Here is a 14,680-nt window from a genome sequence, read left to right as displayed (position 1 = left end):
CATCATTGATGTTTCTCTCTCTCTCTCTCTCTCTCTCTCTTTCTCTCTCTCTCTCCCCCACACTCGTTATTGATTTCAGAGAGGAAAGGAGAGGGAGAGAGAGATAAAAAAAACATCAATAATGAGAGAGACTCATAGATTGGCTGCCTCCTGCACAGCCCCCACTGGGGATGGAGCCAGCAACCAGGGCATGTGCCCCGACTGGGAATGGAACCATGACCGTGACCTCCTGGTTCATAGATCAACGCTCAACCACTGAGCCACACTCGCCGGGCTAGGACATGAATTACTAAATCAGGCATTTAATAAACACTTTACTAATGAGTGGCATGGAAGATTAGGTAATAAATCCCATCATGGACACATGCGCAGTTTTAGATGATATGCTAATAACACAGCGTCTTTGGGAGATAGAGTAAAGCACTGAAGCTTCTTCTACCTGACGAACGATTCTCCCCATTCCTTCTTCTTTCTGTAATAACCATAATGTGATTAACCAAGCAGGGCAATTTGGTAAAAGCGTCGGTGCATAAACACAATTGAAATAAGTTCATTGGGCAGGAAGCCGGGTCCAGAAGTGTGAACGTTTGACTTGGAATGGCTTTCCACCCCACCCCTCGGAGGATCACTTGTCATTGTTTGCTCTGGGGAAGCTAGCAACGGGTTTTGAGTGAAGCCAGGAGAGCCGAGCCATGTTGCAAACGCAAACCCAAGCTTCTCACTAGACGCGCTCAGAGGGCCTCAATGCTGGTCATTTTCTAGACTCCAGAAGAACAAAGGCCCCTGTAATTTATTATTGGCAAGACTACAAATGTCTAATACAAATAACTTGATTATGAGCCTTCTTATTTCAAGTTTTAAACACATGTCTAAAGCAGAGATTTTTAGATTTTTATTTTTATTTTGAACGTAAATCCCCCATTTTCCTGGCAACATATTTCCATGTTCCTTGAAAAGTTACTTAAGAGTATTTTAAGTATCATTTTCAAACGTCCCCTCTGTTTTTTTAAAAAGATATATTTTATTGGTTTTTTACAGAGAGGAAGGGAGAGGGATAGAGAGTTAGAAACATCGATGAGAGAGAAACATCGATCAGTTGCCTCTTGCACACCCCCTACTGGGGATGTGCCCACAACCAAGGTACATGCCCTTGACCAGAATCGAACCTGGGACCCTTGAGTCCGCAGGCCGACGCTCTATCCACTGAGCCAAACCGGTTTCGGCATCCCCTCTGTTTTTTCAGGAAGGAAAGAAGAATCATGTAGCTGCCGAAAAGAGTGAGGTTGCTTTCTGGCTCCTGTGAAAACGGGGGACAGTGTTTACCAACCAAAACCAAATGGTAGCCCGACCCGGCGTGGCTCAGTGGTTGAGCGTCAACCTATGAACCAGGAGGTATGGGTTTGATTCCTGGTCAGGGCACATGCCCGGGTTGCAGGCTCGATCTCCAGTGTGGGGTCTGCAGGAGGCAGCCGATCCATGATTCTCTCATCATTGATGTTTCTCTCTCTCTCTCCCTCTCCCTTCCTCTCTGAAATCAATAAAAATACATTAAAAAAATATGGGAGCGCTCAGTCTAGATCTGGTACAGCCACGTCAATGGCCAAATTTCTGGGAGCATCTCCCTTGAGGTACCAATGAGGCAACAGCAGTTGAATGAGTTTTCTTGGAATCCTTTGGCCGTGGGCAGCTAGTAGAGACAGAGCTATGGAGTGAGTGACAACCCAGCCCGTGCCATCCCCATCACACAGCACGGGACAGTTTCCTTAGCCCTGAGAGAACATTCTAGGCCCCAACCCCCTCTCCCCTAGGTCACATTCTCACCTTTGACTTGTGCCGAAGTCCTTTGCAGAATGCCTCTGCAAGGAAAGTAAAATTTATACACGCGCAGCCTCAAAATGCTGACATCCCGTGTTGACACGGGTTGTTTACACAGAAAATTAATCAGTTACGGTTTTAAATTTTAATTAAAGAATGTTTTCCGGTGTTATTGCAAAACAGACAAAAGCCCATAAAATGTATACTTGACTGCCATGGCGTGTTGTCTTTGGATCGAGGCGCAGGCTTGAGATCAATCATGCGTGGTATTTTTGTGAACTTTGAACAGAACAACCATCACATAAATTAGGTTCATTAAAAAAAAAAAATAGCCATCAAAATAAAAGTCATTCTGAGTAATGGCTGCATGGAATTTCCTTTCGACTGAGCAACAAACTGTTTTTTACTTTGTCCTGCAAATAACAAGATGGGGGAGAAAAGGAGTAAACGCTCAATTGTGCAATAGGTTGCTGTTTGCCAGTGAACCAGAGTGACTGTATAGGAAGTTACACATTTCACTTACATTTTGGTCAAGAAAATATTGGTTCAATGAACAATGGTGAAAACACTTTGGTCCAGATGGTATGTGCTTTTTGAAGGTTTGTCTTTTTTTTTTTTTTACATTTCTATTTCTTCTTTGCTTGCTTTCTCTGATTATATAATGGCTGGGCTGAAAGTACTGTGGGACTCCGGCAGGGCTGAGGGGACTGGGCGCCGCCATCTTTGTGATGGCATAATGGTCCATTTGCATATTCCCTCTTTATTAGATAGGATAGTTGTTGTGGGATTTAGCATGTTTTTACTTTTGCTGTTAATTCTCTGGATTTCCTACAAATTGGAGGTTAGATCTGGAGTCTGGACCAGACTCAGGTTCTTTCTCTTTTTCTTTCTCTTTTTTTCTCTCTGCCTCTCTTTTCCCTTCCTTCCTTTCCTCCTTCCTTCCTTTCTTTTTTCCTCCCTCCCTCCCTTCCTTCATTTCTTCCTTCTTTTCTTCTTTTCTTTTCTTGTCAAAATACTTTATAATAGATTTTTCCATTCTGCCACCAAAGTCCCATATGATCTCAGTATCTGTTGTTTTGTAGTTTTAACAGCCAAAGATGTTTAATATCTAGAATCAAAAGTTCATTCTGAGTTGCAAAATGGAGATATTTTGTCATTTTCTTCATTTATTAGCTGGAATATCTCCATAAACAATTATTTCCCCTAATCTAATATAGGGGTGTTATCGTTCTTTATCCATTCCCTTTACTAACCCAGTTTCAAATAATAAACAAGCTATCTAGCAAGTTGCAATGGTGACTTCATGTAGCATAATTATGAATGCACTGATACAAACAAAGTGCATGTGTTTACATTTTTTTGTAGTTATTCACCATTTGGGACTAGGAGTGCTCATTGTTAGTAGGTGGATGGAGATTTCTAGGCCTTGTCAGTGACAAAATAAAGATGTGTATTTTTTAAGGTTAAAATATATTATGCGTTTATACTAATACGTCCCATTCAGATTCAGACAATAGCATTTTTATATATCCTCCTCTATTTTCTTTTCCTCATTGTGAGAAATCTGATTATTAAGATCACTAAAGGTGATAGACTAGACAATCAATTGCTTGTTTGATTTATCTACCATTGTTCCCAATCTGTCTCAGAATAGCAAAGACATGACCACCAAAAATATAATTACTAAAAACAGTTAACACATTCCATGCAATTTTAATGCAGAGTTTGTTCTTAAGCTCTATCCCACTGATACGTGCAAAATTATTGCGTTTTTAAGAAGACTTGTCCTTCTTGGATCACTACATAATCCAACAATATGTTTAAGTCTTGTTTAAAAAAGATCATCCTATTCATTAATCCAGGCATTATACTTCCAAAACTTCACTCAACAACCCACACTAAAAACTATTTTCAACACAAATTCCCCATTTATGAGAGAAAGATCAGAAGCAACATAATTGCCCCAAAATATGAGAGTAGTTCATTAAATTGTGATAATGGTATGCATCTGTGAAAAATGTATGGGGACAAACCACCAATGGGACCAAATTGAAAAGAAAAGGGAGAACAACAAATTTCACAGGAAAATTGAATTAAAAAACCCACAAGAACAAATAAACACAGCAGACAATGCCTTAAGGGTGACAATGTCACCTTTCCGAACATCTCAAGGATCTACACTAAATTCACTTTGAAACTTTATTACTGGACACGCACAAGCATGTCAAGTCCTCAATTAATAGATGAAATATGATCTCCCATTTCAGTCTTAAATGCCTTCCAAAGCATTTCATAGACATGCAAAAGAGTTGGTTGATATTTTGGGGAGTATCCCAGGAAGTAATTGAGTGCACTGGCTCCAAGTAGTTCTTTGCACTAATTAAATATTCCAAACTTCTATCAAGATGATTGTCACCTATTTAATGGCTCATTGAGTTTACAGGCTATGCAAGTTCTCTTTCATCCACAGAGTTAGGACATCCGTTCTTGAAATGACGAATTAGGGAGCAGGCTAAGAAAGATAAAAGAACATCTAAGGATTATTCAGATTTCAAATTTCTGACATGGACAGTCCTGTTCATTGATGAGATAAAGAATCTGGTGAGCTTAGAAGATTCCTTTTCTTCAAAGAGTCTACTTCTCCCCTCACCACCCCCCTTTTTTTTTAACACAATCTAGGGCATTGAAAATTAATATGAGAATATTTCAATGCACTTAAATGAGGTAGGTGCAGAAAAATACGTTACTATAGTTCCTTATTTTTTAATAGAAATTTTTATCACATGTACTTGAAAGGGTTGAAAGATGAAAATTAAATGTTAGCTCTGTCATGATTTTATATCATCCAGATTTAGTACAAGGACGTGGCTCTACACAGCTGTGTCCAAGAGGTGCGTAGGATCATGCTAAAGACTGACACGAATGCGCAAGGCAACTGAAGCACCAATTTACTCGATTTTATTCCACCAACTTGACTGGTCATTGGACTGAACTTGCCTGAAGGCACTATCATGCAGACACAGAGAGTTCTATTTTCCTGAGCGCAGTATTAACTATTTCAGGTCTCTTGAATCATAGTCTGCCACAGAAGGGCCAGTCCACATTTGCATCAACTTCATACGAAGAAGGTGGTGATTTCAGCCCTAGCCAGTTTGGCTCAGTGGATAGAGCATCGGCCTGCAGACTGAAGGGCCCCAGGTTCGATTCCTGGTCAGGGCACATACCCAGGTTGCAGGCTCAATCCCCTGTTGGGGGCATGCAGGAGGCAGCCGATCAATGATTCTCACTCATCATTGATGTTTCTCTCTCTCTCTCTCTCCCTCTCCGGTCCTCTCTGACATCAATTTAAAACATATATTTTTAAAAAATTGAAGGTGGTGGTTTCAGAGAGAGAAAGATAATATCTGCATCCATAGGGCCTCTTCAGTTCAAACAGCAGAAATCGGCCCTGATTAGTTTAAGCAGAAAAGAAATTTATGAACGAGTATTACATAGGGGGATACAAGAAATGGACAAGAGAGAGCCACACAGGGTGCTTATTAGTAAGTGCTGCCTCCAAATCGCTGGGCCTGGATGGGACTGGGCTGGCTTCTGAGCAGTTCGTTTTTAGTGTCTGAGAATCTGTGTTGAAGGTTGAGCATCTCTGTTAGTGTTGCTACGACTACTAATAACAATACGTGTAGATGACAGACAGTGGGGTCCTACGCCATTTTGGTAAACAATTGACGTGCTCCTACAAATCTAGGAATGAATGCTGTTCAGATCTCCATGTCAACAAGAGGCAAGTACAGCTTGGAGAAATGGGCCTTCCACCACACCCCATGGTTTTCCAGGGGGCAGAACCAGAAACTCTGTCTATAGAAAGTCAAGGCTGAGTTCGTAACTCCTACGCTAAACAGCTCATCAAGTCAACTGAAGATAATGGTATCTCTGGTGAGTTAGTGACACTTAGGGAAACACAGCCAGTAGGAGAAATCCATCTTATTTTTTGTTTATTTTTCTCCTGGTCATTCCCCGTTCCCATTAGCACATACATTGCATCATAGGGATATATTCAGACAGATTTCTGGGTAGACAAAAATATAAATACATTGATTTCTTCTAAGGGAAGATATATGGCAAAACCTTCCTCTGTTTTTGTTCTTGCTTTTGCTTTTTATTTTCAGTATAGGCCATTTAGTGGAATAAGATGTGACCAATATGAAGAATATAAGCAACTGGAGGCCCGATGCATGAAGATTCATGCAAGAATGGGCCTTCCTTCCCCTGACTGCCAGCACCACCTTCACTCTGGCCGGAGCCGCCTTTTTGCTCTGCGCAGAGCTGCCTTTCTGCCTTCCCACGCTGCCCAGAGGCCCGGAGCGGCTGGCGTGGTGTGGAATGCCTGCGTCATCGCCATGGAGACAACGCAGGCGTCCCGCTCTGCCCCCGGCTGCTCGGCACCTCTGTATGCAAATTAACCCACCATCTTTGTTGTGTTAATTTGCATACTCACTCCTGATTAGCTGGTGGGCATCGCAAAGGTATAGTCAACTAGCATGTTACTCTTTTATTAGTGTAGATGATATCTATATATATAAAAGCCCAGCAACTGGAATGGCGGGACAACCAGTATGACCAGTGGCTATGACACACACTATGGCAGCCAACCAGCCTGATCCGGGCCCCTCACAGCCCTACAACCCCCAGCCAGCCCAGCCCCCAAACTGGCCCCAACACCCAGATCAGGGGCGGGGCCAGCCAGCCAACTGCCCGCGGTCCCTCCCCCCGCCAGCCCGGCCCGATGGACCCCCATCAGGGCAGGCCAAACCCAACCCAACCCCACCTGTGCACAAGTTCGTGCACCAGGTCTGTAGTTCATTATATTTGGTTTAAAATATTGTTTCCATTCATCGCCCATTGTCAGCCCAAATCAAGATCTCAGAGTCTTACCTCCAAAATGAAAGTTATTTACATTTGTGTCTTTCACTCAAAATGCATACCATACCTTCTAGTTACAGAAAATGTAAACTGGAGTCATTTAAATGAGGGTAAAAACAGAACTGCTAAAAATAACGTTTTGAAAAGTTTTCAGGAAAGTGGTCCCAACTGTTGGGAACACCTTAAACTAGACCCACATAAAGGAGAACATCGCCACCTCACACAGACTCCTAATCAGGAGGTCTTTGTTCTGTAGCTCATCCTCCAACTAGAAGTTCCTTTCTAATCCCTGCACATATTCCTCTATTCATATGCAAATTGAATTAAAGCTGTTATTCTTTCTTCCCTAAGACCTGCTTTTAAAGTAGTAATAACAGCCCTACCAGTTTGGCTCAGTGGATAGAGCGTCCCCCTGCAGACTGAAGGGTCCCGGGCTTCATTCTGGTCAAGGGCATATGCCCAGGTTGTGGGCTCCATCCCCAGTAAGGGGTGTGCAAGATGCAGCCAATCGATGATTCTCTCTCATCCTTGATGTTTCTCTCTCTCCATCCCTCTGCCTTCCTCTCTGAAATCAATGAAAATATATAAAAAATAAATATCTTAAAAAATAAGAATAATAAAAATAAAGTAATGATAACATTTCTGAAAGCACGCCATGGGGATGGGGCTAGTGGACACTGGCATGTTCTGGCTATGCACCAGGCCAGCGGGGACTTCCTGAGGAAGCTGTGTCTCTCCTTCCCTCGGGGATCCATCAAAACCTTAGGGCTTATCTCTGGTGCTGTTACTGGCTTGAGACTTTTCCGCCGATATGACATCGGGATTCCAATGGCAGTTTTATGGCCCTCTTTATGGCTGTGATCACAGTGGAGGTATGCGATGGCCCCGGGCCTGTGGGGAGAGGGAAGGTTGTCTGTTGGTCAGAAGAGGCCAGGAAGCCGCACAGCCTGCTTTCTACTCCTCGCCTTTACCAGTCACCTGCTGGATGCCTGGGATAAGTCACCTAAGACCACGGGGCCTCCCTTTCTTCTGTGTGCAGATTAATTGCCTGTGGCAAATGCTGCCTGAAAATTTCAAGGGCAATTGAGTCCCGGGTGCTTTCCCACTTGCTCCTCTTTCTCTCTCCTGTTTTTCCTCTCTCCCTCTTTTTGATTAAGGGCATGAGTTGCCAACTTCATGTGAAGTTAATTCATGCCTACCCCAAGCGAAGCAGGGCACCTCAACTGCACGTCAAAGCCATCCTATATAATAAAAGGATAATATGCAAATTGACTCTAATGGCAGAATGACCAGAACGACCAGTCACTATGAGGCGCACTGACCACCTCTCAGTCCCTTTCCCCGGCTGGCAGGCTCCCATCGCCCGATGGCGAATGGGGAACCAGGAATGGGTGGTGGCAGGGGGTGGGGGTGGCTGCCGGCAGCCGGAGAAGATGGCCCTGATCACAGGCCAGGCCTAGGGACCATACTCGTGCATGAATTTCATGCACCGGGCCTCTAGTCAATTATAAACACATTCATGAGAGCCGATGTCGTAGGGGACGAACCCACTTCTGCTTTGATGGAGTCACTCTGTATGGCTGCTTCTTCCTACTTTTGCAAGAGTGTCATGGATATTAGCTTAAACCAAAAGGGACAGTTCGTCCTTATGTGCCTTGGTTCCTCAATCCGTGAAAGGATTAGGAAATAAAGCACATTCACAGGGTGTCTCAATGTGTTAAAGGAGGGAAAGGGCTAATGTAATTTTCATTTATAAATACAGGATATCTACTGCTCCTGCTTATAATGTGCTCCCACGTTGTGCTCACTATGGGAAATGGTAGCTTTTAAGTGTATTTGTTAAAGAATTTGAATAAACCATTTTCTCTCAGGGAGGGAGGTTTGGATCAAGAGGGCCATCTGGGATCAGAAAATTGTGGGTTTAATTCTCAGTTTTTTCAACTAGCAACTCTGTGATCTTGAGAACCCACTTCTAGGAAATATCCCAAGAAAACAGAAACACCAATCAGAAAGGACATATGCACCCCTATGTTCACAGCAGAACAATTTACAATAGGTAAGATTTGGAAACAGCCTAAGTGCCCATCAGCAGATGAGTGGATTAGAAAACGGTGGTACATCTACACAATGGAATACTACGCTGCTGTAAAAAAGAAGGAGTTCTTACCATTTGCAACAGCATGGATGGAACTGGAGAGCATTATGCTAAGCCCATGGTCAGCAAACTGCGGCTCGTGAGCCACATGCGGCTCTTTGGCCCCTTGAGTGTGGCTCTTCCACAAAATACCACGGCCTGGGCGAGTCTGTTTTGAAGAAGTGGCGTTAGAAGAAGTTTAAGTTTAAAAAATTTGGCTCTCAAAAGAAATTTCAATGGTTGTACTGTTGATATTTGGCTCTGTTGACCAATGAGTTTGCCGACCACTGTGCTAAGAGAAAAAGCCAGTCAGTGAAAGAAAAAATATCACATGATCTCACTCGTTTGTGGAATATAATGAACAACATAAACTGATGAACACAAACAGAACCAGAGTCATAGAAGCATCGAACAGACCGTCCAACCTCTGAGGGAAGGCGGGGGGAGGGGGTAAGAGATCAACCAGAGGACTTGTATGCATGCATATGAGCAAAACCAATGGACACAGACAGTAGGGGGATGAGGGCTTGCACTTGGGGGTGGGGGTGGTGGGGGAGTGGTCAATGGGGGGAAAAGGAGACTCATGTAATACTTTAAACAATAAAGAATTTAAATTTTTTTAAAAATGAGAGTGTTACTCTCCCCTAAGCCTTAGTAGCCTCGTCCCTCCAATGAGGAAAAAACAAACAACAAACAAACAGCAACCAGAGCTCACCTGGTAGGACAGCCGCACAGATGAAACTCGATAAAACATGAACACGCAGCCTCCATCAGGAGCTCTGAAAACAGTGACCGTCACTTGTCACTATTCACAATTTCTCAAACGTTCTCTGACGTTTCTGGAGGACTATGTGCTTTGAACCATTTAGTGAATAAATACTGCAAGTGTTCAGGGAAATGAACCAGGTTATCTGATGCCGGTTAGCCAAGAAAAGAGATGTATCTTGCAACTTTTCAACCATTACATGACTTGTGCGGGCGGGGATAGTCGTTCTCATGCTTTGCTTTGCCTCCCAGCCCTCTCGCCCTCTTAAACCCACAAATGTGGGCCAATACTCCCACTCAAGGTGGCAAAGATTCTCCCATCAGTACTCCGTGGAGTCCTTCTGTCTATTGGTCATCCACCTCATCTTCCCTAGCTTCCCCTGTAGTTTTCTTTGTTGTTGTTGATTTCAGAGAGGAAGGGAGAAGGAGAGAGAGAAAAAACATCAATGATGAGAGAGAATCATGGATCAGCTGCCTCCTGCACGCCCCACACTGGGGATCGAGCCCGTAACCCAGGCATGTGCCCTGACCAGGAATAGAACCGTGACCTCCTGGTTCCTAGATTGATGCTCAACCACTGAGCCATGCCAGCCGGGCCCCTTTAGTTTTCTTTATATATCACTAGAGTCTCGGTGCACGAATTTGTGCATGGGTGGGGTCCCTCAGCCTGGCCGGCAATTGAGGCCTATGGGGATTAGAAAACGGGGGCCGGCAGGCTGGGAGGAGGAACCCTGGGAGGTTGGCTGGCCAACCCCCCAATCAGGGCCTATCAGGGGGGCCAGCCAGCAGGGAGGAGGTACTGCAGGAGGTTGGCTGGCTGGGAGGAGGGACCATGGGAGGTTGCCCTGCTGCCCACCCCTCCCCCCCAATCAAGGCCTGGGAGGAGGGGCTACGGAAGGTTGGTCGGCTTGGGGGGAGGGGCCGCGGGAGGTTGGCTCTGGGAGCTCACTGATCACGAGGGGTCAGCTCCTGCATTGAGCGTCTTCCCCCTGTTGGTCAGTGCACGTCATAGTGACTGGTCGACTGGTCATTCCAGTCATTCAGTCATAAAGGTCGCTTAGGCTTTTATATATATAGATTTGCATACTGTCCAATTTAACAAGGGATGTTCGAGATAATAAATCCCACAGCTGCTATTTCTGTTTGCAAAGCGCGTCCCTGCAGGGAAAGCACCAACCAGCCCGGGGTGGGCTGCTGTTTGCAGGTCTTTTTCTCCGCATATCTTACTGTCAGTTTCTTGACATTTCTGTCAGCTTCGAACTGGAGGGCATAGGTGCTGGTGGCAGGTCTCACCACATTTTTATTCTCCGTTGGATTTTCAGAGGCGATGACAAAATAGAATAAGACTGGGGGAGGGTGGGGGGCCACTGAGCAAGTACCAGGAAGAGCGGGGATGGGGTCAAGGGCAGAGCAGCGAGAGGGGGGGGAATCTGAAAGTCAGCATGTGCAGCCTTTTCTCTCGCAGTCGGTACCCACCATGCAAGGGATTCAATGCCACCCCTCCATTTACCACCCACCCCCAAAAAAAAAATCCATACACAGAAACGCTCAGACTGGCTGTGAAATTAGGCCATCTTCTCATTTCGTCAGGCAGGTAGAAGGCAAATGTTTGAAGAAATCTTTTGTTGTTTTCTCTGACAAACTGCAGGAGAAGGTGTCCGCACAAAACAGCTATTGTCTGCCCTGTAACATCACCCCGCCCCCACCCCTCTTGCTCCAGTCACCTTCATGGTTTTCTGCCCTTTAAAACTGGGACTTTCTGTTTTTCTCTTTTAACCCGTGGAAAGAAAAATGTAGAGTGGTATTCGAGAAGTGTCAATGTTGAAAGTACTTTTCTCACCACCTCCCAGCTTTTGTAAACAATGGAGAGAAAAATGAAGGTGATCATGGGCATCCATTGAATTTTGACCCTCAACAACCCTTAACTAACAATAACAATAACAGAAATGACAACAACTATATTAGATATAGTTCAGAACTATCTTCCCAAGCAACCCCGGGTAACATGTATTTAATTTCTCCAAGACTGTATTTGCCAAACTGTTCATGGAGGATAAAAATGTTTGATGATTAAGTAAATCTGGATTATGCACATTTCCTAACAAAAACAGAGTTCTTCTTTCCCCATTGGAACATGTATTTTTAAATACATATATTAATTGATTTCAGAGATGAAAGGAGAGAGAAAGAGAGATAGAAACATCAATGATGAAAGTGAATCATGGGTCGGCTGCCTCCTGCACGCCCCACACTGGGGATCGAGCCTGCAATGCAGGCATGTGCCCTGACCAGGAATTGAACCATGACCTCCTGGTTCATAGGTCAATGCTCAACCACGCCAGCTGGGCATCAGAACATGTATTAATACATGTGCTCGAGGGCCATTAGTACACAATTAGAGCAAAATAGTCCTAACAGCCCGTTTAGAATTTCACCCCTTTGAGCACATTAATTGTAGGTTTTATTTAGTGCATCTGATTGCTTGCTTTCATTGCAAGGGAAGTTCAAGGGTTTGACAATTTCCGGCGAGGCTGAAAGTTCTCTTTCAAACTCTTTCCAAGGTATGCTGAGGTTCTCTAGGGTACCTCAACAAAAACCTGTAGAAAGGCTTTAAGAATACAGAGGTAAGTGTAAAAAGAGATAAAACAGCTTTCACTAGTCTGCCTAGAGGACCCTGCTGACAGTGACAATATCAACAAAGCCAGATGTCAACGTGGTTGGATGAGTCCAACAGTGCAAGCGTCTTGATGACCATCTGCAGATACATCAGGGGGGTGGCGTTCTCTTTGCAGAACGATTGAGTCAAAAGCATCTCAGTTTTACAAATTTGACAGATGTCACCAACTGCCTTCCAAGCAGGTCATATCGATTTATACTTCCACAAAGATCTTTATATATATAAAGATCCATATATATATAAAAAAGAACCATATATATATGGTTGATTGGCTCTTTTTTGTCATTTTTTGTTGATTGGCTCTTTTGTGTCATTTCTTCATTTCTCTGCTGGATACTAGATAAACTTTAGTTGATATTTTCAAAAGATTTTACCAGCCCTAACCAGTTTGGCTCAGTGGATAGAGCATCAGCCTGCAAACCAAAGGGTCCCGGGTTCGATTCTAGTCAAGGGCACATATCTTGGTTGCAGGCTCCACCCTGGCCCAGGCCCTGGTCAGAGCTGATGCAAGAGGCAACCAATCAATGTGTTTCTCTCACATTGACTTTTCTCTCTGTCTCTCCCTCTCTCTTCCACTCTCCCTAAAACCAATAGAAAAATACCCTCAGGCGAGGATTAACAACAACAACAAAAGGATTATTTCACATTTTTGAGTTTGGGGAAATTGGCATCATTGAAGTATTGAATCTTAGCATAAAAGAGCCCAAAATGATTTTCGTTTTTCCCCTTTGTTAAGTTGTCGTTTTCTTTAAATGCGCGATCCATGGTTCTGGATAAGGCACTTGGGCGTTTTATATATTGCCTTGTGGTTTTAGATCAGGCTTTGCTTGTTTTTAAGAATAGATCTTCTGCCCAAACCGGTTTGGCTCAGTGGATAGAGTGTCGGCCTGCGGACTGAAAGGTCCCAAGTTCGATTCCGGTCAAAGGCAGGTACCTTGGTTGTGGGCACATCCCCAGTAGGAGGTGTGCAGGAGACAGCTGATCGATGTTTCTCTCTCATTGATATTTCTAGCTCTCTAGCTCTCTCCCTTCCTCTCTGTAAAAAAATCAATCCTACATAATAAAAGGCTAATATGCAAATTGTCCCCATGGGGAAGAATTCAACCAACCGGGAGTTAGATGTGCGCTGACCACAAGGGGGCGGCATGGAACATGGCAAGCATTGGTGATGCAGTACTGGCAGCAGGCAGCAGTAGAGGCGCTGCCAGCCCTGATGGGCCCTGACCAGAGCAGGACTGTGGTGGGATGGTGGAGCAGGTGAGCGGGCAGCGCCAGGCCAAGGCAGCTGCAAAGGGAGGCCCTGGCTGGTGGCAGCAGCAGGCAGCCAGGGGAACAGGCCCCTGGCTGGCAGCTTGCAGCTGCTGGGGACCCTACACATGCATGAATTTCATGCACTGGGCCTCTAGTAAAATATATTAAAAAAAAAAAAAAAAAAGAATAGAGCTTCCTGGAACAGGCCCCGCCCACTCAGTGCCATGCCATCTACCGGGGCTCCTTATTGAAGAAGCTCCAAGAGGTGGTCAGGCACCTCCGGGCTGGGAACCATACTCTGCGCCGCCCTTGTTGCCCCTCTCCTGGCAAACGTGGGGCCAGCCGCTCTTCAACCCTAACACATACCTGAGACTCCACAACCCCTGTATCTTCTCTCCTCTCTCCTTCATTTTTCATTTCACTTGGCTGGATCCGGGTCCTGATTTTTTAAAAATGTTTTATTTAACTTTTTAAATGTGTTTTTATTGATCTCAGAGAGGAAGGGAGAGGGGGAGAGAGAGAGAGAAACATCAAGGATGAGAGAGAATCATGGATCGGCTGCCTCCTGCGCGGGGCTAGGGGCCTGAGCCTGCAACTCAGGCACGTGCCCTGACCGGGAATCGAACTGTGTTCTCCAGGTTCATAGGTTGATGCTCAACAGCTGAGCCACGCCAACCAGCCTGGTCCTGATTTTTTAATGAATGGAGGGAAAAAATGTATAAAATGTATAGACTTTGTAAACAGGTGGCGTAGACGGAATGTGGTTTTATGCTACTTGGGCAATCCAAGAGCACCTGTCTCCAGGGCCTATGGCCGCCTGGGAAGCAGGGACTTAGCTTATGCAAACCCAGACTCCACGTTTCCCTAGGGCCATCAGGAAGGGCCCTGGTGTGGATAAGGCAAGTTGACTATATGCCCAAGTACAGTGTGTGTGAGCATGCGCTGCTCCACCAAACACTGTGTGCCTGCATTGCACGCACCATGATTCTTTGCCGGGAGTATACTAGGCTTAATTAAGAACTCTGTAGCCCTAGCCAGTTTGGCTCAGTGGATAGAGCATCGGCCTGCGGACCGAAGGGTCCCAGGTTCCATTCCTGGTCAAGGGCACATGCCTGAGT

The sequence above is a fragment of the Cnephaeus nilssonii genome (genome assembly GCF_951640355.1).
Source record: "Cnephaeus nilssonii genome assembly, chromosome: 24".
Lineage (NCBI taxonomy): Eukaryota > Metazoa > Chordata > Mammalia > Chiroptera > Vespertilionidae > Cnephaeus > Cnephaeus nilssonii.
Note: the sequence above shows the minus strand (reverse complement) of the source record.